Source organism: Columba livia, chromosome Z, assembly GCF_036013475.1.
Source record: "Columba livia isolate bColLiv1 breed racing homer chromosome Z, bColLiv1.pat.W.v2, whole genome shotgun sequence".
Taxonomy (NCBI): Eukaryota; Metazoa; Chordata; class Aves; order Columbiformes; family Columbidae; genus Columba; species Columba livia.
Window position 1 is genome coordinate 37971113 of NC_088642.1, and position 27285 is coordinate 37998397.

The window sequence follows — 27285 nt, forward strand, 5'->3', positions numbered from 1 at the left end:
TAATCACTGCTTTGAAAATGGCAGCTCCCACCCACTGAAATCAGACTAACCACATCCACACTGCAAATCCCTGCGTCTCCACTAGGCTCCTCAAGCCTGGCTGGTTTTACTTCGGTGGTGAAACACTAGAGCACAAGACATCACCGTGTCACAGCCCACCAGAATTATGTTTTTGCAGCATGATACGCTGGGTATGCAACAAATGCTTTGTGGAATCATGAAGCCTCAGGTTTAAGGACACAAGGCATACAGGGCTAGGATACCTCTGGAAGACTCTTCTGCATAAGACACAAATCTGCTGTGGTGTGCATCGGTATTGTGGCTGGAGCAGAGCTTGAAGAAAACAACCCTGTCAGCTGTGGCAGGTTCCCTTTCAGAAGTACCAGCTGGCTTCAGAAAAGCAGAGTTAGAAAGCATGCAGCATGTGAAACTAGGAGGCCATGGAAGAAGACAAGAAGTAAATCAAACTGAGATTTTGACCTCAATAAGGATGTGTGCAATTACCTCCCCATATAAAATAGAATCATTTAGATAAATTACATAATCTAGATGCCAGTTAAATTTGTTAAAATCTGGTAGTTTAAGATTACTTAACACATTTGCTGATGAGAGATTTCCCACTCCAATTTCAACATTCACCTAATCCAAAAGGCAGAATTGCATATTGTTACAGACCTTTTAACCCTCTATAATACTTTGCTTTTTGGCTGTGCACTTCAACTGCTAACACTTTTCTATATTTGATGAATCGAGCATTTCCTTTTATCTGGTGAACTTCCTTTATCATATCTGCTGAACTGGTAAACAACTATATTATGAAAATTACAGAAAATATATTCTCCTTGGGAGAAAGCATACCATTCACAGTATCAACATCCAACAAATATACTCACACCAACAATAAATAAATGTGTGGTTTTCTGATTCCATGCTTTGTATGTTTTAATCACTAAAAAGGTTCTCAAAAATTTTGCTGAAGGGATAGTATAATTGTTTTAAAATATCCTTATTTACAGTGTTAAAGCTGTCACATTTTTTAAATTTAGCCACTTCACTTAATTGCACCCCTTATCTGTGGGTTATCTCAACGCTTACTTGGGATACAAATGCTGTGGGGTACTATTTTACATTCATGAACATTTTAAATCAGAAGCCACAACTATGAAGTCACATGCTATCTGAAAGAAAACAAAAACGTTAAAGAAAGCACAATTCACAAAATCTGTATTTTAACAGACACGGTGGCAGTATAATATACTAAACAGATTCTAACAAACTTCTTCAATTTAACAGCAGATAGGACAAGCTTTAGGAATTAAAAGGTTAGAAAGACCCTACTCTTATTTGTTTATAAGTCCACCAAGGGTGAATTTTGTGATTTACCAGCCCACTGGCTAACATCCTCCAACAGCTGAGCCATTATTAATATGTTATTTGTTTGAACATTACAGCACTAAATATTCAATAAAATTATTCCTGCCTTTATTAAATAAGCATTAAATCAATGCCCTTTCTCACTCCAGTCTGCTTTGTACTGAGAAAAACAACTTATTACTGCCATTCTCAGTTCAAACAGCAAACATCATAAATTTGATGATGAACCATATAAGTTACAATACACTGAAAATGTATGGAATAAAAATTTTCCAATTTTTCTAAAGCAAAAAAGTTAGGCACAGAGCTGGAGAAAGCAGCAAACCTGATAAATCAAGTACTAAAGTTAAGAGATTCACAAATTGAGGATGAAAACCTAAATGCCACCCTCTTTGGAATATGCATTACATTATCACGTAAATACTTCCATGGTGCTTTTCTCCATAAACGCCTGACTCATTTATTACAGAGGACAGAGTGCTCTAGGGATGATTCAGCATTCTGTCCAAGTGGCTCATCTCCACGACTCTATCACACTCATTGCTGTAATTGTATGTCTCCCAGTTTCTGAACAGGCAATTTCAGGGAAGAAAGGGCTCATGATTAATGCACTTTAACACTATTCTGGATTCTATTTCTGCCCCTGGCACAGAGTGCTTACATAATATGCAACAACTCATAAACTTTTCACGGGTTGCCCCTACTTAAAACGTAATTGATTTTTCATTAGGTCTTAATTATGGCAATTTATTTTGATGCTTAAGCTTAATTTCTTAATGTCTCAGCTCCTTATGTTAAAATAATAGCTTCCAAAACCATAATATGAAAAAGAAGATGGTGAGATCAAATGATGACAATTACAAGAGAGCTTGCAAAAGCACTGACTTGAGATCCAGATCTGAATACCATATAGCAAACTTCCTAATACATGATAAGCTATTAAGTAGTTATTCATTAAGTATTTTCATTACTAGCACTTAACAAGACAGGGTTCCAAATAGACTACAGTATTGTGCAAGCAATATTGTAAAGTATACATAAAGGATAGATTAAGAGTATACTTAAAATGCTTTTATTTCTCCCTTAATAGTTGAAAGGTTCATGTGATCACCTCAACTGAGAGCTACGTCACAGAAATGTCTCGCAGTACACAAGTACTGCTGTTACTCCATGTCACCCCACCAAGAACGTAAACACAAGATTTGGCCCAAGTAGTAACTCTCCCCTCAGGAGAAGAGTAACCACATCAGAAAGCAAATGTTATACAGCAGAACCATGCTGCATATTTACATGCACAGTATTAAACCCTTTAATTCCCTGTTAAAATGGGGAATACTCAACAATTCCAAGACTGCCTCTACTGCATAATAAACCTCTCCACTAAGTTTTCAAAATACATTTTTATAAGGCAAATACATCAACACCATAATTAAGACAGTACTAAGTGGATAGTTTTATCTTAAGATAGGAGCATATATGCAGTTTACTTCCTGATGGAATGAACTCGGGTTTTCCTCTCTGATGCTGCTGCTGCTGCTGCTCCTCCTCTCTTCTCTCCTCTCCCTTCCCCGCCCCCCAGCAAAAGAATCCCCTTTCCTCTTCCTAGACCCACTTCCCACACACTGCAAAAAACTCCTCCCTGAGAAATGATGACCTCATGCTGCTTATCCCATCTCCTCGTACGGAGCAGCTCCGGGCTTGCTGCCAGCTTTTTCCGCCTTCAGGCTGACACGGCAGCAAACCCTCCTTCGCCCCGCGGCTTCCCCGCCGAAAGCACCGAGAAGCGGCAGCAGTGGGGCAGGAAGAGGGGATGTCCGCACGGACAAAGCGCAGTCGGACAGACGGCTGCCCCAGAATAGCGTCTACCACAAACTCACTCGGTGTCAGTAAAGCACCTCTCCTCTCCATTGCGTGAAGAACCAAACTGAACATTTTTGGTAGGGAAAGGGATCCTACCTTACCTATTGCAGTGCAACCCCATGGAGCTGCATCTTGCTTGCCCACATTAAATCTCTTAATTCCAGTGAAGCAAATGTTACCTCTTCTCCTCTCTTAAACAAGACATGTCTTATATTCCTCTGTATCACTCTACTTAAAAAATCCACCCATCACTTCTTTTGCCTGTCTTTATTTTCAAGTGTCTCCTCAGTGTGATTTCTACATGATCACTTTACAGGCTCACAAGCCAAATATCAACTGAAGAAGAACCTTCCTTTGAAAGATATGGTTGTGACATGAAGTTACAGTTGTAGGAAAGCAGGAAAGGATCTTGCTGATGGTTAACAGAGCATTTGCTCAGTTAACAAGTAACCTTGTGCAGACAAGGTTTGATCTTCTCCTTCAAAGAAATATCCCCAAAGCCCAGTTCCACGCATGCGTATTTTAAACTTGTAACAGTACTGACAATTTGCTTCAACACATTAAAAAGGAATTTATAAAAGGAAAGAACGCACATTTGTCTCACCAACAATAATCACTACTGTAACTCAACATACAATACATCCATAATTTGCAATTCGCTTTGGCTGTGAGCAGATTAGAAGTACAAATGTCCCACCTTCTGGAGTCTTCCAAAGACTGGCACATACATGTAGTAAACTGTATCAGTGATCTTTTTATTAGTTTTTATTTAGTAGGTACAATTACATGAAAATAATACCCAGTAAATTCTTTTGGTCTTTAAGTTTCAGACACTGCCCAAGGTTTTCTTACATGGCAACTCGTTAAAAGCAGCTGTGCTAAAATACAGCCGAGCATCAAAGTAACTTTGTGCACCTTTGTCACAAAGTGGGGAAAACTTACATGAGCGATTTGGAAAGCACTGCATCTTTCTCAAAAACAAAAGACAAGCTGGCTTGTTTAACAGTATAACCCTAGGTGTTCACATAGGATATGACACAAGGGTGTATACTCATGTAAGTTCAAACAAAATACAAACACACTCCAATGTGAAAAGGACTTTTGATGCACTTTTATGTATGCCATTCTCAAATACGAAACATGTGACCATTTAAGACCACTGCAGGCATTAAAACGCACATGAAAAAATCCAGGGCAGCAGCATTAAAGGACCTTTCTATGCAAGCTCTAAATATAATGTGTAAGTTAAGAAAATAGCTGTTACACAGGATTGTCACGGGAGAGTAGGAGGAAGAAAAAAAAAATAAAAACAAAAACAAAACCCAAAACAAAAGGGGCGTTGCATTTATTGGAGGGGGGGCGCACATCACAGTTTCAAGTCGTGGCTGGCGCGACCTCCCGTTACTCGCAGCAGCCACAGCCCGGCCACCCGTGGCGCAGGCGAAGCGCAGGAGGGAAACAGACATGCCGGGCGCCGGTGAGGAGAGGCGTCACAGCACCCTCACCGAGCCAGCCCTTCCCCCGCTCCGCCTCCGAGCCCGGACACCGCGAGGCCGGGCCCGCCCCGACCTCTCGCAGACCCCTCGCAGGCCCCCGCGCCCCCGGCCCGACGGCAGCCCCGGGGGCGGGGATCCGCAGCCGCCGCGCTGCCTGCCCCGCCGGGGCGGAGCCGCCGCCGGGCGAGAGGCGCCCCTGACGTCTCTCCGCGCCACCGCCGCGTGAAGCGACCGGATGCCGCCGCCGCCCCCTCAAAGGAAAGCAAGAACGGCGCCGGTGCCCGCCCCGCCCCGCTCGCCCGCAGGTAAATCCCCGCGCGGGGCCTACCCGCCCCCTGCACCGGCTACCGGCGGGGCGGGCGGGCAGAACACGGCAAGGGGTGAAGGCGGCTGCCCCCTGGCGCGGACGCGCTCCCGGAGCGCGGGCACCAGCGGCGGCGCCACCGCCCCGCGCACGGCACCTTCCTACCTGACAAGCCGAGCCCCTCCGCCACCGCGGGCGTCACGGCCCCGCCAGTGCCATGTGACCGAGACCAGCCAACGAGCGCCAGACTCCCTGCTCCCTCTCCGCCAATCAGAGCGCTCCCCGCCTCCTGGTGACGCGCCGCGGCTGGCGACCAATCAGCGAGAGAAGATGCACCACCGCTGCCGCCCCCCGGCTGGGAGGGACGGCGCGATTGGTAGGGGAGCCGTGGCGCTCCTGGGGGGCGTGGTTTCCCCTCCTCGCTCTGCCTCCGGCGCGAGGTGCGTCTGTTTCCCGGCAACGATTTTCCTTAAAACTTCCTGTTTTAAAAGACCCGCCTAGAAACACCTTAGCGTTAATGGCGAATGGGCACTGAAGATTAGATTCGAGGTTTAATAACTGGTAAGGAATATTTACATAACTACACTACGATACAACGCACACTGGGTTTAAAGTATTTGTATAATTTTTGTGCCGTTTATTACTTTATCACGGAAATGTAGGTGTGAACATAAAGAAATGTATGAGACTAAAAGATGGCAATCCTGAGAAAATAGCTGCTTGACATCACAGGTTATGGGCAGATGGGCAAGGAGTTTGATGTTTTGCCCACTTGCCAACTCAGCATCAGGAATTTAAAAAAAAATAAAATAAAATAAAATAAAAGAGAAAAATTAGAAATTGCTGTTATTCTCACACCAAACAGCTAAACAGTTTTACGGAATCTTCATGAATATTGAACTGTTGTTTGTTATCTTTTGTAACAGATTGTGTTTAAAGCAAATAAAAATTTAAATTTAATTAAATACTATAGGAATAAAAAAGTCTGATACCACGATGCATTTCACACATGCAGAAAAACACAAGAAACTCATAACATATTAGATTAGAGTTACAGACAAATATCCTTTCTCAAGGGGTTGCCAGTTGCTGGTATTTAGGAGGAAGTGTAAACAACAGGATGTAAGCAGGGCAATCATATTCCAATGCACAGCTTCTTAAGCGACAATTTTCGTTTAGATCACAGTGTTTAAAAAACTCTAGTGCAGTGTGCAGTTTTCTACCTCTGTTTAAGCCATTTGTGGGTTTTTTTTCAAAATATCGTATAGAAATAACTTTCTTTATTATCTGTTTATCAGATAAGAAAGAATTACTTTCTTTTGAACTTCATCCATATGCATCTTGAGACAAGTTGAGAACTATATACAGTTAGAAACTAATTTGCATAATACTACACACACAGCAGAGAAAAATGTCAAAAGCTATTTGATTGGAGAAGAAAGTGGGGTTTTATGATGTAATTGACATTTGGATACTTTTCAACAAACTTATATTTGGGATAAAATCTTAATTTAGATAGAAATGCTGAATTCCATATAAGAAATCATCAATGACATGGGTTTATGGCAAATGCACATGCAAACAGCCTGATTCAGTCTTGGTTCTGCCATATTCAAACATAACCTGTTTTATTGGGCAGATATGTTGTCAGTCAAGCTGCTCTCCTACCTAAATAGGGTATTTTATGATTAGGTCTACAGTTTGGTAATTTAACTGGCCTTGAGACCCTTGAACCTGAGAAAAACTGGTAGGCAACAGTATGAGGGTAAAAAATCTCTCCTTGTTAGTTTTCTGATTAGAAGGTTTTAAGCTTTACTGAAGAAGCAGCTTGACTTTTGAGAAGAAAGTATCCCTTGTTATTTTTTTGTAGTGTGTTTGCTTTTGTTATTGTTTTTGTTTTTCCAAAGCTTTTAGGTATTTGTTAAAGATTAAAAAAAGATAGCCTGTACTGTAGTCACTGCAGTTTAGTGTAGACACAGGCAAACTATTTTGCAAATCAAATTGCTAATTTAGTTTAGAAAATGCAGTTACTAATTCCATATGAAGAACTTTAGAAGTATATTAGCAGATGCAGTTAAAAGCCAAATTAACAACTTTATTTCTATCAGGCTGCAGATGCTAATCCTTTTCTCTCTTCCCTATCCCAGTCTTCCTGATCTGCATACATTCCTCTGCTCAGCCACATATGTGATTTCCTCTACCTCATCCTTACCTGACTTGAGCCAGGGCTCACTGTCTAATTCCAGAAGCAGAGAGGCTGAGTCCTAAAAGTATCCAAAGGAGAGAAAAAGGATGAGGAAAATGAATGTGCTTTTGCTTCAGCACATTCTATCAGTCCCTAGACATACTTTCCTCCAGCCTCTCCCCTTTGCTCTTGTAATGTCAAATCCTACACATTAAATCTGTAGCTCATGCTAAACCAAAGCTGATCAGCATCAGTACTTTAAACCTGAATGGTTTGAATGATGGTGGCATTGAAGCATTGTTTCAGACCTTACTGCAAAATTGTCTCCTGAGAAACTCTGCAAGCTTCTGAACACATGCAGAGTTCTGTGGTGCAACACCTCAGCACCCACCAGGCAGAGCACTTCATGGCTCAACTAGGTGAAACAATAGCAGCTGTCTAGTAAAAATAGCTGAAAAAATCAGTTTAGAATCCTGGGTCTGTCTTTTCCTCTCACATGCATCTTCTTCTGTATGATCATGCTTTAATTTTTGCTGGCTTCCCAATCACCAGAGAATTTTCAGTCATGTTATCATAATCTGTTTGCCCACCAACGTGACCTTAGAAATACCAGAGGATTTGCTCCTTAAATAGTTAAACTGTTGTCCTATTTAGTTAAGCTCTAAGTCTCAAGAGTCCTTTTCTTTTTCTTCTTGTTTTTGCTCCAACTTTTCTGTTGTATTGCTAGTCTATAATGTAGTCAGCACATTTTCATAATTTTAAATGCTTCTTTTCTGTCTATCCTTATCTAATTTCTTTGTTTATGGCTCATTGCCTAAAATTCCTGGATGTGACATGCAACTTATCTGCTTTATACTGCTGATACTCATGTTGAAAAACCTCAAAGTTATTCTTAGGGGACAGATACTGTAGCATTATGTTACTTCAAGAATGATAAAAACTTTAAATTCAATTACATGCCTAGAGGGGAAATATAAATGTAGGAAGGAGAGAGAAGGAAAGTTCCTCATTATCACTCCTTCAAAATGCTGAAGTAAAATGGGAGTCATTGCAAAATCCAACATAAAAAAAAATCTCCTGGATTTATTAAAGAATTATATTATACACAAGTCAGTAATACAGAGAAGTTATTATAGAGATATACTCAGAATAAAAGAGTGAAAAGAGATGTCTGTGGAGGATAAAAGTAATAAACTGAGAAAAAAATCCCCAGTAATCTCAGGCTTTTGACCAACAATGTGGTTCCATGATCCCCAGCAAGGCGTTATTAATCCCTTCCTGTTAACCTAGAATTTGTTACAGGTCCTCAATGAGTTAGACACAAATTAGTATCTTTTTCTGAACTGTTGTAAATATTGGGAAAAAGAAGTGCTGTTTACCATTTTACTCATCCTTTGCCTACTTACTATCACTATTATTGTAAAGAAATACAGTAAAAAGTTGAAATAACTGTACAAACTGTGTATTAAAGTACTGCAGCTTTTGTATCAGAAACAATACTCTTACTACCACTATTAAGAAAATTACTCTGGTTCTTTTATTACATATCTAGCTAATTGCATCATAAAACTTAGGCATGTTACAGGAATAAAACAAAGAGCATGCAAGTACAGAGCTGAGCAAACAGTGGAACTGTCTTTTGACCTCTGTCATACACATTCTACTCATGCAAAGCTCTCTTTGCCTCAATATTTCTAACTATAAATGACAACATCAATACTTTCCTTGAGGGGTATTAGAAGGCATAGATTGTTAATATTTATAAAACATTTTCAAATTGTTGTATGGAAAAGCTAAAAAATGCAACTAATACTATGCAGAATAGGATATTTTAGTTATTCTAAAATTTGCCATAGAAATCTAATTTTCATAGTTTTCAATCTAATTTTCTTCCTACAGATTTTCATTATTACTTGCTATTTCCTCTTCTCTACTATTCTTTTTTCTCCCACCATGATTTTGAACTTCATATTTTGAATTTCAATGTCTGTTGCTATGACAACACCACGATCTGACTTGTGCTGCCTTCAGACCCTTTTCAAATCCATGCTGCACTATTTAAAATTAAACATTTTGCCTTTAAGGAGCCTGGAGATTTCCTTAGAATAACCTGACAGGGTTTTCCCAGTCATAAGCTTTAGTACCTGCCATTGCATTTCTCTCCCTGTACTTTGAATAATTGCCTTTCTAGGGCATGGTGGCTAAAGAGAAAATGGTGGGATTAACAGAAGGAGACATATTTGTCTGTCTATCCATATGTGTATATATATATGTACATATTTGTATGTATATACATATACAAATAGGCAGGTACAGGTATATGTACACATACACAATTTGTTTTTAATTTGTTTGTAAGCTAGAATCTGCCACAGAAATTCTCAGACAAGTTAAAGAAGCCTGCAAGTTCTGTTTGATTTTAAAATAACAAAACACAGCAGACATAAGGAAAGATTACCAATTATGTGAGTGAATTCAAGTCATAGTTTTATTCTTAAAAGGAGCTGATGATCCTTACTAGTGCCAGCATACAAAAACCAAGCACATAATGGAGGAGCGACTCATAATCTAAAGCTAAGGGCAAGCATTCAAATCTCTGATTTCCTAAGACTATTTAAATTCCTGATAAATTTATTGCTGTTATGATTAGTTGAAGTCATAGCCTGCAACCTAGTAGGTGGTCACAGATATACTGCTCAAGTACTGGAATGAACACACAGTAATCTATATGTGGGATCTAAATGATGCCCTGAATCAACTAGTGATAAGGGAAAGGACAGAAGTCCCATAAATAAGTTCCTGAATACTTAGACCAATTTAAAAAGTAACTGGAGAGCTTATGCAAAGACATTAGAAACACTGGGCCCCCATTCCTAATATGACAAGCTTTGTTTTTCTGTTGCACATCAGATTGGCATCACTCTAGCTGTATGGATCAAGCATTGCTAATCCATAATGTTATGCTCCTGACTCATTTAGAAAGAAAAAAAAAAAAAAGGTGCAATCTGCTGTAAAAATTTGTTTCAAATTCTCCTTCAGTTGCTGTCTGAAGAGCTCATTATTACTTTTAAGCTTGAGGAATAATAATGTCTCATCTAAATGTCTCTTCTTCAAAGTGGCAGGATTTATATCTTGCAGCTTACTTCCTGGACTGGGGAAAAGTGTGAATGTTAATGATTCGCACAGTACAGAAGCCACCTCAAAAGAGTACAGTAATGTTAAGGCAAATTAATTTTGCAACTGTAAGAAAGCATGACAGCCATATGGTCATCTGCCTAAGTAAATGCACACTGAGTTTTGTGGTGTTATTTTTCCTCAGACTGTAGATTTGTGATGCAAAATCTTTGGATACAATACTTATATCAGTACTGCACCTTCTGCCACCCTTCCACTACCATATTCCCTCCCTAGACCTAAGAAAGAAGTTGCACACACCTGGTTTGTGGAATTAAATTGATTTTATTTTAACATTTGTCTGGTGCCAAGGGTAATTTCAGTATTAAAACCTCTATAAATCTTTTCCTGACTTTCTATTTTCTAGACTTTCAAAGTTTTTTTCTGAGTTGGGTATAAGTTGCCTCACGTTTTTAAATGTTTGTTTTGCTGCCTGGGTAGAGCTCAAGGAAAAATCCAAAGTATTATTGTTGCCCTGATGTCAGAAACATCTTACTAAAATCCTGTGTCTTTTCATAATGGAACTCTTCTGTCTGGCAATATCTTGTGGTACCTATTAGTAAGTGTGCCTGGAGGGACAGCGTGCCATTGCAAACTACAGAGTAGGACAATTTAAGAAGGGACAACACTGGAGTTCCCAAGGCAAAAAATGTCAATTTTGTCATTATTTATTTTGAAGCTTTTATGGAGAGACACAGGAACTTTCTTTAGAAGGTCTCTAAAATGTAATTTCTTCTTATCAGAAGCTGCTTTAGAAGTTTGGAGCTCAGTCCCCTGGAGTACTTTGCATATCATTACTCTTTTTGAAACTGTGTGTATTTCACAACTAAAATTTTATTTTAAGTGTTACACAGCACACCAACAATAACTGGGTACAAAGAGCTACCTCTCACGCAGTTTCTCTCAGAGTTTACCATAGGCCACTTTCCAACTAAGTAAGAGCTCACAGATCCTTGCCTGGAAAGACCAGACCAGCTAGTCAGGTCTGTGAATAAGCACACATATATTAACAAGCAAGTTCTCTCAGAAAGTTAGTTGAGGAAGAAAAAAAGAGTGAAAAGGGATCAATAGCTTTCTCAGATTTTAGCACAATGCAATACAAAATTGAGTTGATTAGCTCATGTCCCTGGAACTTAAATTGGTGCTTCCTGGCATATCTAACACATTGTGCCAGTGGTTGTTCAATGAGTATTTAGCATATTATACTATGTTTATACAGTTTAGATAGCCCCTGGCAGGCCTTCACAATCTTTTAAGGATGAGTGAGTACATGCACTCATTTTCATGAGACCTTTTGGTCAGTGAATCACACTGAAACTAGCTGTAGGATTTACAAACAACTTTTGTGCAACAGCAATCATTATTCTACATAGTGGGAAGCTTTTCCTGTGAGGTACTGATACCCTGCATATTGAAGCCGATGTATATCTACATCGATGGAGTGGGTGCATATCCAACAGCCAACACAATGAATTCCACAGCTTGCAGCCATACACACCAACTGAAAAACAGGCAGATAACTGTCTTCCAGCTTTGAACATCTGCAGGTAAAGCTGTAATAAATTGATTCGTGGTTTCTACTTTTTTGTCCTTTTCTAATCAGCTACAGTAAATCAACTGTGCCCTCTAGAATCCAGAGCAAGATATGACAAGCTTCTGACTTGATCCAACTTCATTACTTAAATACGAAAGTCAGCAAAAAATATTTTAAGGGAAAAGTTTATCAAAATAGTTTGCTTTGTTCCATAAATGTTAACCTCATCTCTATTTTATTAATATTTTATGGAATTATAAATAGTGGTTTTTGTAAAACAGAAGATTTTCCATGCTCTAATAGATACTCTAGGATTATGATGATACAATTTTAGTAGAAACTGCACTAAAATTGTTGATGTAAGTTCAGAGAATGAAATCTTGATAACTTATCAGCATTCCTCACTTACTGTTAAATACTAAATCATAGAAATTGCTTGGCTAGTTTATATTAAATAGCTGGAACAGTGTTTGTGCTTAGCTAAAAAATAATATTTTTCCTTTATAAGAAATACTATTTTGATCTGATTTATTATGATCCTTTTAGATAATTAGGCTATCACCTTTAAAGACACATTCAGTTTGTTTCATCTGGCTCTTTTTATGTAATTTATAAATGCAACAACATGCCTAACTTGGAAAAGAGTGAGTTTAGCAACACTGGTCTTGCTGCATTATAATGAGTTTACTTTTTGTGGAAGACTAACTGGATCTTCAAATGAGTATACAATCCAAGATTTCTATTGGCATCACTTCTTTTGATGTAGCCCAAGATACAGTTGGCTTTCCCAGCTGTGAGTGCACATTGTCATTTCATGTCCAGCTTTTCATGCACCAGTACCACCAAGTCCTTCTCCGCAGGGCTGCTCTCAACCCCTTCATCCCCCAGCCTGTATTGATACTGGGGGTTGCCCCAACTCTGGTGCAGGACCTTGCACTTGGTCTTGTTGAACCTCATGACATTCACGTGGACCCACTTCTCAAGCTTGTCCGGGTCCCTCTGGATGGCATCCCATCCCTCAGGTATGTCAACCATACCACTGAGCTTGGTGCCATCTGCAAGCTTGCTGAGGATGCACTTGATCCCACTGTCTATGTCCTTGATGAAGATATTAAACAGTACTGGTCCCAATACTGCTTCCTTAGTGTACTTGATGTGGCAATTTGAATGAGTTTAAGAAAGGTTTTTATATGCAATTAAATTAAAATTTACTAAGCTCACTAAGTTCTTTTCTTCCCTGCAATGCTGTTTTTCTTGCAGTACAGAAATAATGTTGAAACTTCAAATATAAACAGTAAAAACTGTGTCTTTTCTGGATTTTACCCACTCTTCAGCTTTTTAAAACAATAGCACTATCTAAAAATGTTTCTCACATTCATCTTGAAATGACGTATGAATATTTCAGCATGCAGTTTCAAATCTGCATATGGTGAGCTGTTAGAAGATGGCACTATGGAGAATCTGGTGTAATTTTGGCTACGGAGTCATATCCATCCCTAAATCTAAATTCACTTGATAGCTTAGAGCTGTAGCTGTTGTCAAATTCAGGAATAATTCTTTGTTGCTTTCATCTTGAATCTCATAACTTACTTGGCACAAATTGGCTTCTGTAGATAATGGATGTTGAGTCCCATCAGCGAGCAAGTTGAATATTTCATTATCTGTTGTGAAAGTCTGTGACATTTCTCCAGAATACCTGTAAAGGTTTGTGGTGTATTCACCTGAGTTTTGTTTTGTCTTTCTTTTGCTATCCATGGAAGAAACTGTTAGACAGCTACAATTGAAAATTATTATCTGGTGAACTGGATTAAAAATGATCAGACTCATTTGTATTTTACCTAACTAACTGTAACTTAACAAATTGAGAGTGAGTATGGATTTTATGGGCAATAAGATCATGAAACTGTAGAATGGTCACCAGCTTAGGTGACTATCAAAAGTCCAACTGTTCACCTACTAAATTGCTTCTTTTCATTTAATTGGTAGCCGTTCTTTCAATTTTCATATAAAGTCATCTGCACTTTTATTGAGAAAAGGGAAGATGAAATTTAGCTTAAATGAAATTTAGCTTAGAATCCACCTCTTATTTTACTAGGATAAATGCCCCACATTCCAGCTCTGTATTTAAATTTTTAAACTTTCTTCTCAAGCTCCTGGGTAATAGCTATGAATTTGGACATAAATCTCTGATTAAGACTGCCTAAATCAAGCAATACTTTCTAGAATACTTTTAAGATTGTAATGCCTACCAATAAAATCTCTGGCATTTATGTAGCACTGATCGTCTCCCAGAAATGAAAAATGCTATAAAAACTGCACACTTAGTCTGCTGTTCTTGACTCACAGTAATAGCAAAACAGTCCGGACCTATGGGTGAAGTCACTTATGACAAGGAGTGAAGGTTACTTTCGCAGCTATTAAATCCTAAGGCTACAAAACTCTTTGGGTATGCCTGGGCCAGTATACTCCCTGGTATATTTCCTAACATGGCCCAAAATTATCTTTGAGCATGATTTGGGAATCAGAATTTATGGGTGTCTTCCCTCCTCTGACAGGCAGTTTGTTTGTAGTCTGTCTTTTGGAGACCCACCTCGACACTTTACTAGAATAGCTGCAGTCATTTTGTACCAGTTGGCCATGACTTTAAGGAACTCTTCCCTGAAACATCCAATCTACTGGTGTGGATTAAGCCTCTGAGTATACTTGGTATTGACTGTAGTAGCCCTCAGTGGTGTTTCAGGGTACATTTAAATCTGTAGGGCAGAAGAAAGGGAAGACAGTTTCTCATTCACCGGTTTCTACAAAAAGGGACACATGCTGAAGGACCTAAAACTTAACCCTTGTCAAAATGATCTCTGCAGAGTAGTATAAAAGCACATCTGAACTATTAATTCCCTAAATATCCTGGGTTGTGAGGCCCTTAAGACTTACCTACGTTGACCTCTCTCATTATTTGTTGGTACTGCAGCTGCTGAAGCACATCAGTATGTCAGATCACTCAGACAGCAGAAATCATCTTTGACTGCATACTCATATGTTAAATACTACATGAAACATTACTCATGCACAAACTGTATGATGCTCAGGATCCCTGATGTATTACAGGCTTTCTACTTAGGGCAGATAATACTAATAGCAATGACAGAGTTGATCATAAGCTGTTTTGCTTGAACGAAGCTGAGTCAACAGTGTTTACCTTCTATCCCTCATTTGTTAATGAGGCTTTTGAGTCACAGTCCCGATGCACTGCTCCAGCAGCCAGTGGCTGAACTACATAAATGCTCTTTTCCCATGGCCACATCCTGGGACTTTTAAGAAAGGCATCACAGCACTAGAAGTATCTGGTCAGGGGAAATCTAAGATTTCTTTATGCTACCAGATTAGCCAAGGCCATTTTAACAGAGAAGGATCCAATTCCAGAAGTCTTTCTTGTGTTACATGTGAGGGAATGAACTCTATATTAATTAATTATTTAGTCCACTCTTGCATATGGCTGCTTTTAAACAAACAGTTGAGTGACACGAAGCAGTAATGCTTCAAGAAAATAAATTAAGAATTTGCATAAATTTGTTCGAAATTGTGAAGAGTGTATCTGCTTTTAACAAGCATTCCAAATTGGAAACTGGTTAGTATGGCTTTTAACACTGGATCTCTTGGAAACGAGAATCTTGTAATGGCAATAAGCTGTCATGCCAAATTGTTGTGTGTCATTTCAAAAGCCATACCCTTGAACTATATATCTCTTTGAATTTTGCACTACAGTACATGACCAGAAATATATTAGAGACAAAATGTCACTTCCAGAATCTCTGATACCATTTTATTTAATTCTTATTTTATTCCTCTTATCTCTGAAGATAAGAACCTTTCTTGTTTCTCATGCAGCCAATTCCAGCAAGGAACATCATAGTCTGATATGAATTCTGAATATTTTAAGGGAAATTGGAAAGGTAAGGAAGAGCAAAGAATTAGTAGCAGTCAATGATATAAGGGTATTTTTCAGCTGTATTTTATTTGCTTTTTGACTGTGTGGGTTGATGGCATAACATACCCAGAGCTATGCTGTTGTTATTTTGCTGACATAACTTCTCCAGCCACCGACATGTGATGAAAGTATCATTCTAAGGAAACATATATATTTTTTTCTGCTTAATTTTCTGCTTTATTGTATTTTTTTTTTACCTTTTGCTTCACTTCTTCCAAACTTGATATTTGTACTAAATACCCACTATTTGTGTATGTGTGTGTGTTTTTTTGGGTTTTTTTTGCTTGCACTCTGATTATACTGTTGGTTCACTGTCTTACTGTAACTAACAATATTTTACGGTAGCTAGAGGATTTTTAGATTTACTGTCATTCCTGATTTTTTTTTTTTTTTAAGAAAGTACTTTTCAACTATTGTTATCAGAATTGGTGCTGGTTTTATAGTGCAAAATTTATGTATCTCTGATTGATAGATTCAGGACAGTATACCTCATGTTACACTTTAGAAATCAAACTATAATTTTTTTCCTGTTATCTGACAGATTTATATTGCTGCTGTTGTTGATCTCTGAGGAAGGATGCATCCTACTGAAATAAATATATAATCTTTGTGCTGTTCCACAGAACCATCATATGAACAAGATGCTGTATATTATAACAGTTTTATAAGCATTAGAAATATCAGGAAGAAATTTTGCTATAGAACATATTATTCATCATGTGCTTCACCAGCATCCAGTGCTTAGTCTTGTAACCTGATGTGCAAGAACCTCCCATACAGGAATTCTGACCAAGCAATTTTCTATCTATCTTAAAATGGTGTATTTTAAAACAAAAAGTGAGCATAACTGCTCTAAATCTCACACAATCAAACTGCAGCTTACAAGGTCTTTGAACAAACTTGCAAGACAAGACCTTTTGGAAATCTGTATGTTACTGGATTTTTTTGAAGCTATAGAATATATTCAAGATTAGTGTTCAGGAGATGCTAGAAAATATGGCCTTTGTTTCTGTGGCTTTTAGTAAGTTTATTGCTTTATGAAGAGAGAATCCAGTCCTTGAATTCAAATTCATTAACACCCTCAGTAATACTATGGAGATCCCCTTTCAGACATGCTGAGGATAACCAAAAGTATCCATGGCCACAGAATCTTTAAAAAGCAAGGACAACTAGTTGGCAAAAAATATAACTGAAAAAAGCTCAGTATATCTGGTCTTTTTTGTCCATTGACTCACTGAAGGAATATTGTGCAAAATTACACTGCACAAACATGTGAATATTCTGTAGAAGCACTGGAGAGAAAGAGGATGCAGTTGGCTGCATTTTCTTTATCACAATGACTTCTAGTAAGAATTGCCTGATTTATGACTTAATTGTTCATAAAAATTAAATTATGCATTAGCAGACTTAGAACGGGATTTCTTTGTATATCAGCTGTGCATAAAATCTTACAGCACTTTGATTATAAATAATTTTTTAAAAGTTTGTCTTGTTCCAGTTTTATGGAATAATAGGACAAATGAAGCTTTGATACAGATATACTATGAGTATCGCTTTAATTTACTTGATTTGTTTGTACTGTCTCCATTCAAATGGTTTCAAAGAGCAAGTGCCGTGAGGTTGGAAATTATATGCTCTAGGTAACAGACACCAGATCTTAATTTTAAGTACAAAATGTAGACTGAGCCTTAATAACACAGTTGTGTGCCACACCTTAATGGTGTGGTCTGTTTCAGGTTTGTGAAAAACTGTATACTACTTTATTTAAAATATAAAATGTTTAAACATAAATATTTAAAAAATCTTACTGCTATGTAGAGTAGGGATTTCAGGGCATTAGTAACAGGAGCCTAAAAAGAATTAGCTTTTCTGTTCACTTTCAGAGAGCATTTAAAGATGGAGCTGAAAGAAAGAAGTTAAAGAACATGAACTTTTGTTTGTATGCTATTTATTTTAAACTATTATTGAATGATTCCTCAAACTTACTAGTAGACAAGAAGTTCAAGTTATGTGGAGTAGTTTTTATTTATCTTCCAGCTAGGGAAACAAGGGCACTGGCATTCTGAACTTCCCCTCGTCTATTTCATTTGGCCTGCCTTTCAGATTTTCTGGTGTGAGAGTAAGTGTTCATTATTGTGCCTGTTCAGTGCATGTTTCCTCCGTTAAGGCCAGCCAGGCTACTTGGTCAGTTTGGCTAAGTAATGGAGACTCTACAAGCTTAAACCCAACAACTTAGACTTCTTTCTTTCATGGTAGTTATTTACTGATCGCTAAACAAGGCTAGGATCCCAAAGAGTTTATGAAGGTTTATGAATTCAGGGTCCATTTAAACTTTTTAAATATAAACTCTAAATGTAAGAGTAGCTTTCAATTAAAAAGCTAACAAAGGAGGAGTCAAAACTGGATCCATACATGGTGAGCTGCCTGTTTCTGTGTCTCAAATATGTTAATTCAATTTCAAAGGAATACATGGTTGCAGCAAAATGTGATTTCTTGATATTTATACACACATTAAGGAGGATGTGAAAGAAAGTCAAGAACGCTGCATCATTGTGATTTAAGATAAACAATTCAGTTTCTAATATTACATTATTTTGTCTTGAAACCTGTTCTACACCTCATCACGATGGCATTGTTGTTTGGCAAATGGGCTTGATCATCTTTTTTGGAAAAGTATGTAATTTCTACCAGTAGGAGTGTGAGATGTAGATGCAAAGGAGATACTGACGGAATATCTTTTCAGATATTCTGTTCATTGTTTTCCCTATATCAGAATACATAGAACAATTACAATAAGTACAGCAGGTGTCACTTGTGAAGCTTGTGGCCTAAAACCCACAGCAATTTGCATTATAGTGGAAATTAGGGTTTCTGCTGAGATCTCTCAAACCTCCTCATCCCCTCTGCCCAAGGTGAAAAATCAGATCTGAATACTTGCTACAGAATTATATTTAAAAGAATTAAGCCTTTTGTTACACTTAACTGACTAAGAGAGATTTCTGAAATATGCAGGCATGCTGATGCTCATCCAGTATGTGTGTCAACTTCTTAGCAAACATCAGTCAGCAGCTGAAATTCATGTCTACATCTCTAAAGCATTTAAATTTATCTAGAGCAGAGGATTTCTAAAATTCTTTTGAAATCTAAAGCCTGTTGTCAGGGCAACAAAGAGAAATTATGAGAATTTACAACTCTATTATGGTAATTGTTCCTTGAAGACTAAATGATGTGCTGTATACTGTCACATGGTATCTTCTGGGACCCATCTGTTTGTACTTGGCATGGATGATGAGTTCAGATAATTCATCGTTTGGTTCCACACACACTCTTCTCTCAGTCTTTACTATTACAGCTGATCTTATGTCTCATTCTAGCCTTGCTTCTGGAAAGATGCCCAGTAATTTGCTTGATATCTTTCAAAAATTGAACATTTCTCCAGTGAAGTGAGACAGACTTACTTTACCAATATCTGCTTATAAAATCTGCTTTGACATCTGTAATTATGTTCTTCCTAGGTTACAGTTGTACTTGTTGTCCGCGTGAGTCCTGTCAATGTGGGAAAAAAAAACATAAAAATGAAAGGCCACTAAACTCAGCAACTACCAGATGCCAGCTACAGAAGTGCTCATTACATTTACCGAGTAACTATTCATAGTCATGAACTCCAGGTAGCTTTTAAGGCGGATCAATTAAATTCTCTTTCTCTACAATAATATTTAAAATATTTCTAACTTTAAACTTTAATCCCATATATAAATGCAAAGGAAACATAAAAGACTCAAATATATAAATTAAAATATAGCTTCCCATTATTAAGCCTTATCTACTTTGTGCCTTATCCACTTAACGCCTTGTCAATTTGCCTTCATTGTGAAATGAAGTTATGTAAAAACTACAAGACTACTAAAGAGGTATTTTTATTTAATAAACTAGTAATTTAATCTCCTTTGCCTTCATTTTTTGTTTCATAGGTATGAGAAACTATAGAATATTAAGATTGTCAAGTACTTTCTGGGAAAAGTGATGTCCCAGGTTTATATATTTGTAAAAAACCCCACAAAATTGTGCAAAATTAAGGACAGATTTTTTAAAATGTATGTAAACATCATTAAAAATACCTCCCTGTATTTGTTCTACAGAGATCTTCAGAATAGCTCTTCTGTCTGCTAAAGAATTTTTTTCACAGTAAGAAAAAGGAAATTTATTGGTAAAGAACCATAATCCTATATCTCTAAGAATCATTAGTCCCTGTTTTATTAAAAGCTTTCTGTGGAGCAAGAGGATACAGTCTATTCGGGCACTATGAAACCTGCAGAATTTGCCGATTGACTTTTAAGGGATGATGCAGCAATCAGAGCAGAGAAAAAAATCAGACAATAGGAGCAATGTCAACAGAATTAGAAAGGCAGCTTTCTGAAGGTAAAACCAAACTGCAAATGTGAATTTTTAATCTAGTTTCTATACTTAATAAATACTGTAAGCAGTCTTTTATTTGTTTAACTAAGACTGTTTAAATTGAAAAAGATACTACTGTAGTTAGGCATTATTTAGTCTTAGGTGGGATTAATTCAGCTGGCAAATTTTAGGTTTCATTCATATAACTCATGTTCGATTGATGCAATTAACTTTTTCTTGAGATTCTTTTAATAACATTCATTTTACATACTACTATTACCAAAAAATCAGTTGATTCTGATAGGATCCTACACATTTCAAAGAAAGTATCAAACTGACTTGAGAGGGGCAGAAAAAAGACTACAGGAAATCTATTGAATTATAAGATCAGCTGTAACATGAGACAAAACTATAGCCACTGTCATGTCTCAGTGGAAGGAATTAAGATAGGTAGAGTTCTTTAAAGCTTTTCCTGTATTAATCATAAAAAATATATTGAAAAATATTGCCATTGATTTGTAGTCAAGTACTCAACTGCTGGAATTGCCAGAATTCGGATTGCCCACTTACCTTTATTTCTCCATCTTCTGTCATGTATTATAAACCTGGGTTTAATTAACTGATCATAGACAGTCTGCTCTCCACTCTTCCTCTCCCTACAGGATGCTTGTCTCCTGCTGTGCACAATATATAGTTAATGCTCACTGAACGAGTAACTATTCATGATTTTGTTTCTGTTATTGTTCAGTGTATGGTCCCATGCCAGAATTCTAAGTTTTGCTCTGAACACAGAATTTTTAATTTCCTCCTGGGCTTTTCTGTGGTGCTCATCACTACAGTGTCTGAGTACTTTATGAATCTTAATGAATTTATCTTCACTGCAGTTCTGTGCACTGAAGAAGAATTATTATTCTAATTTGACAGAGAGAGAACTGAGAAAGAATAAATTAGAAAATATCCACTGGTTTTGGCTGTCAATTTGAGGTACTTATGAGGTGATTTTTCAGATGGTTTAGTACTACATGATACAGGATACATTCAATGTCTGTTGCCTATTTTGCAGGTGTAGGTAACAAGTATTTTCAAACCACAGCAAGGGCCTAGAGTTGCAAGAAAGGAATATAGTTAGTGACCACTTGAAAAAAGTTCTGTTTAAGTGATTTGGCTGTGAGAGATCCATGAGACTGGGAGCAATGCAGTTATTCAGGGCACCACTCCATTCCACTGAATTTTCAGATCATCCTTTCTTTTCATCTAGTTTTTACTGCATCCACCACTGCACATCTTCCAACTTCTGTAAAAGTAGTGTAGGGATTATATAGGATCCCACTCTATAATTCTGATTTTGTCCCCAGCACAAGACTAGCCAGAGAACACTAAATGAGGAACAAATCTTGTGTGAAATCAATTTCCAAATTATAATGCAAAGACAGAAGATGGATTTATTAAATTTGTGTAGGAAACTTCAGTGAAGCTTTATGCTATGTTTTTGCACGTGACCTCTTGGTTTATGTTTTTTGTTGTTGTTTGTTTTTTGTTGGGTTGTTTGATTGGTTGGTGTTGGTTTTGGTTTGGTTTGCTTTAAAAAGAAAGGAAAACTCTGAACTATGTGTCATCACACAGATACCTGGCTCATGCTGAGCCTTTAGACAGCTCAGAACTGAGCTGGGGCAATAGTCTCTTTATACAGTAAAGAGGATTTGTGAAGGATTTGTTGATAGCCCAGGAACAGTAAGATTTGGGAATTATAAATTTAATCTAATTTCTAAAGGAGATTGTGCCACTGTGAGCTCATACTCCTTTTGCAAATTTGACTCTTTCTGGTGCTTTCCCTCCAGTCTAAGACAGATCCAGTTCTCTTGCTTTATTCCTATTTTGAGTTCTCACTTCCTCTAGGTTCCACTTTCTCCCTGTTCATCACAGTTCTTACAATTTTATTCAATCTGCTCTCTCCTCTAGGGTCCCTAATCAAGCCTTAGGCTTCACAGAAAGACCTCAGAAAGAATAGCTTTCGAAATATACTTTAGTGCAGTATTGCTGTAGTGTTGCTTTTAAATGATACCTGTATGCTCACAAATCCATTTGTTATACTCCTGTTTAATTTATTACAATTAAAAATACTATTGTTTCTATGTTATTTTAGCTTAAACCTTATTCCTTCTATTGATAAATAAGCTGGAAAAAAAGAAAATAAAAAAAAAAAAAAGAAAGGAAAGAAAGATGAAAGATCTGTAAGATTACTAACTGAAGAAATTGTCTCTGGCTGTGACACAAATTTCTTGTGTGTCCTGGATAAATAGTGTAAGTTCAGTGTCACTTTCAAGCTCATGGATAGAAGACAGGTAGCAATATTTTCATTTTTTAATCCACTATTTTCTTTAGCCATGTGTAACATGGATATGTTTAATATTATTACTATGGTTAATTCCAATACTTCCACAGGGCCAGAGGCTGAAGCTTTTTTGCTCCTTGGCAGTGCTTTTGTAACAGGATCCTGATCTCAGTTAGGGCCCTGGAAATCTATTATTGTCCCAGCAAATAACAGCATAGTGGCAGTAGTTATTATATATCACATAAAGCATACATGGCATTGTGTGAAAGATTAGCTATAGCAAAATTGCCTTTTTATCCAGCACAGGACGATATGCAATGATTCAGCTAAAAGCCTGTTTGCTAAGTCAGTCATGATATAAGTGGATTTAATAATTTATTGCATTTATTTTAGATGGATAATGTTGTCTTTACTTTAGAAAGAGAACATACCTGACGCTGGCTTTGACAGTCATAATAATATCTACATCAGCAGACATATGAAAAAATAGGACTGCTGGAGAACAAGAAAATTAGAAGCTTGCTCAAAGGAAGAAAATGGTTTAGGGAAAAGAAAAAAGAGCAGAAGGTACAGAGGAAAATTAGTCTCCTGGAATAATGTAAATAAGACTTTAAGTTATATGTGGAATAAAAGAAGTGCATAATAATTAGGATATGTGTGTACATGTGTATGTTGTTACTGTGTCTTGCAGATATTCATTACAGATATTATAATTACTGAGTTCTTTAGTAAAATTCACTGATAAATTCCACAGTCACCATCATAGCACCAGTTCATTCCAGTTTCAAGAAGTCAATGGTTTTGCATGGCAGTGTGCATAACAACAGCTGCACAATGATAAAATACTATAAATCATTTAGAAGAAGAGCAGGACAAGAAGACATGTCAGGGAATTAATGCATGCAGTGAAAACAGGCACCCAGGAAAGTTTCTTTTTCACTATTTTTTCAGTGATATGTTTTTGATTTTATTTTGCTGGAGGGTGGGAGCTGATTACACCAACTCACACATACTAAGAAACAATCTATGGGAGATGCTTCCCCTCAGGCTGCAGCAACTCTATCTTATCATCATTGGCTGTGTGGATGTATTTTATCTTTCAACATAAGCAGTTAAACTCAATAATCCAATTACTGTAGCTAAGTAGGATGCAAGAATCCTCCACAGCAGAAAAAAAAGGCAAAACTAAATTAAATATATTTTGAGATACCAAAATTATCTTTTAAAATCTGCTTTATGCAGTGTTACAATTTCTGCATAGATTTTTGTTATTAAATAAGCAAGTGAATAATCATTAAATGATTTGCAGTTATTCTACCCTGAAGGATATTTGATGGAATTCTGTGTCATGGTTCTGATCAATACAAGTATCAGGTAATGACAGTTAGAGGAGTCTGTGAGGAAATTCAGGTAGAAACATTTTCAGGACAACAGCATGCACTCATCTTGTATCTGCAGCTTTTTCTGCACAGGCAGTGTGATCAAACATCTCATTAAGAGCTTGGTAGAGATTGTGGCATGGTTGAGAGTAAATTAACTTAAGTTCAGTCTGGATATTAATACTGAGATGCTGAGACTGAGGAAAGCAACCAGAGGATATGGAAAACATATCAGCCCTTTTATTGAGGGTGTGTGTCCATCAGTTGTTGCTTGGCTGAGTTCTAAACTAGAGGGCATCTTACTAGATTTTCTATAGCTTTTACATCATCATGCAGCTGCATTTTATTTCTTTTTACCTGGATGAGGTTACAATATTACAGCAGACTCTTCAGTTTTGGAACTGATAGAGAACTGAGCTGCTCATTTGTAGAGGACAGCATCTTTCTATGAACATTTCCCACAAGGTTTTTGTGCTTGTCTTCTGCAAGTGTGCTGATTTGAGCTGATAATACGGAACACTGAAGCTTTAATAGCATGGGATCTGACATCTGTAAGACAAGAAGTAAAGAGATTGGGAGGCATTTCAGGCACAGGACCTGTGGACAAATCACCTCTAAAATAAGACTAGTTACTTATTGTGGCATTTAAACAACTTTACAGTCTTTAAAATGAAGGCCTTATGAATTTTCTAGATTTCATTTTCTTATCAATAAAGGGCTGATCATAACAATATTTTCTATGGAGCTACATGATTATGTCATTCAGTGAGCTCTCCTGTATCTCCCTCATCTGAACAAGGTCTGTTTTGGGTGGAGAGCGGGCAACAACAGACTTACAGGCAGACACTTTGGCACTTTTGGCAGCATACTGATAAAAGATCAGACCAGGGTATCAGGTCTCTGATGGTGAGGCTAAGAGAGGGAAAACAATGTGTAAATGTATTGAGATATGTTTAACAAAAGCTGTGGTACATTTAGTAATTTGCTGCTTTTAGTTCGGAGCTGTTATATCCAAATCCTTCCTTGCCCAAATACTAATGATATGCATCACAGCAAACAGTATTAAGGAATAAATCTGGCTGAATATGTATCTGTTTTTCCATGGTGGGTTTTCAGTTTCATGAGTTCCTTAGCCTGCCTCCCCACTTAGCTTCATGTGTATGAAAAGTTTGTAAACAAATATGGGTCTAAAATAACTGTACAGCTGTCATCTCAGCAACATTCATTACTAACTTCTTCCATATTCCGGTATTTGAACAGAGGCAAACATTTTTATCTGCATAGTTAGATTTTTTAAAATACCTCATTTCTATGTGTTAATGATAATTTTTTCAAATACAGGGATATCATGTCCAGGAAAACATTAGAAACATTAAACATCCCATTAGAAAATATACGGTTCCTTTTCAAACTTATTAATGCTAAAAAGGAAGAAGGAAATTTCACTGTATCAATAACGTAGAAAAATGCTGATTGCTGACTTGATGTATTTTCTTTCCCATACCTGAAAGCTGGTATCTCAGTCTTTATGTGTCTGTCCTGAGAGCACAGCAAACAGAGGCAGCAGTTTGCACAGCAGTCTCTGGGTTCTGCTTTGGTAGCTTCTGGACCTTTCAGGGATGAGGTCCAAGATCACTGGGGAACATCCAGGAACCTCTGAGAAACTTGAGGGTGCCTGCTGCTGCAAGGTAGGGGTGAGGTGAGGAGAACCACAAGGCTGTGCTCCTATGGAAGCTGTAGCAGCTTCTAACAGGCATGATAGCTGCCCTTGGCCCAGGATGCCTGGAGCCTTTGTTGCATCTGCTCTCCATTACAGAGGGCCAAGTGCCCTTGAGCCAGTGTTCAAGAGAGGCCAGGCCCAGACACAGACAACAGTGGCAGCAGTTTGCACAAAAGCATGCAAAGAAGGGCCTTACTTGAATTTGTATCTGCATAAACCGTTTCTGGTATGGTGGTGACAAGCCACAGGGTAGTCTCCCCAGCAGGTGTTGGAGCTGCTATCCCAGCCAGGATAGAGGCTTCCACACAGCCAGAACTCTGGGTGGTGGACGCAGCCCTCCAAGCCCCAGGCTGCAGGGAGCACCTGGTGCTGCGGTCTGATGCCAGGAGCAATGGCCCTCTGTCCTTCAGTGCTCTCTTAGAGGAACTGTGCTGCCAAGTGGAGTAGTTACAAGATTAAGTGAGCAGGCTACACAGTGTCAGAGAAGACAAAAGGGAGATAGGATTTTTTCAGAGATGCAACAGTTTGAAGATCCTCAGACTCCACCTGCAGCAGAGATGTAGACAGTGACTAACGTTAACACTAAGGTAAGTGCAGCCTCTGGAGAAAATGAAGCTCGTGATTTCTGCCTCCCACAGGCATATTCCCACCTTACCTAAGGGCTTATAGCAACAAAACACAGTCACCATCCTCAAAGTGGAAAAGGAGCCTGATGTACCTTCAAGGAAAGGATCTGAGCCCTAAATTAAGCAAGACCACCAAGAAGAAGTGGTGAGTGATTGTAATGGGCAACTCCATGCTGTGGGAGACAGAGTCAACCATCTGCTGACCTGACCTGTCATTGAGAGTTTTGCAGCCTGCTAAGGGCCTGGATCCAGGATGTTGTGGAGGAACTGTCAAAGCTTGTCTGACCAAATGACTACTGCTTGCTCTTCTTCTTCCATATGGACACCAGTGACACTTACAGAGCAAACAAGAAGTGTATGAGGCCCTTTACAAGCAGGAACAGACTCACATTGGCAGGACTTTGTCCTCATGGGGAATTTCAATCATTCTGATATCTGCTAGAGGGACAACACATCAGGGCATAAACAATTCAGAAGTTTCCTGGAGTATATCAACGACAACATCATGACCCAAGTGACAGAGGAGCCAGTTAGGAGAAGCACTCTGCCGCACCTCATACAGTGATGAGGAGCTCATGGGGGCTGTGAAGGCCAAAGGCAGCTTTGGCCACAGTGACCATGACATAGTAGAACTCAGAATCCTGAGAGGAGGGATGAGGGCAAAAAACAAGATCACATCACTGGACTTCAAGAGAACAGACTTTGAGACCCTGGAGAGAAAAGACATCCAAGAAAGCAGGTTAATATTCAAAGATCACCTCCAAGCTCAAGAGCAGTCCATCCCAACAAGTAGGAAATCAGGCGGCCTACACGGATGAACAAGGAACTCCTGGTAAAACTCAAATACAAAAAGGAAGCATGCATAGGGTGGAAACAGAGAGAGGTAATGTGAGATTAATACAGAATCATTGTCTGAGCATC

At 38.1% G+C, this 27285-nt stretch overlaps 1 protein-coding gene across 4 annotated transcripts in view; it reads right to left on the minus strand.

Moving 5' to 3' along the window:
• FER (FER tyrosine kinase) overlaps positions 1–5320 on the minus strand; it is a 167453-nt gene extending 162133 nt beyond the window's left edge. The window contains exon 1 of one of the 4 annotated variants that reach the window (XR_010469109.1): positions 5200–5300. The gene's annotated coding sequence lies outside the window, so the exon portion shown is untranslated. Of the gene's footprint in view, positions 1–5199 lie in introns of all 4 variants that reach the window. The other 3 variants (XM_065046652.1, XM_065046654.1, XM_065046655.1) reach the window with 3 other exon arrangements.
• Between the last annotated feature and the right edge of the window lie 21965 nt (positions 5321–27285).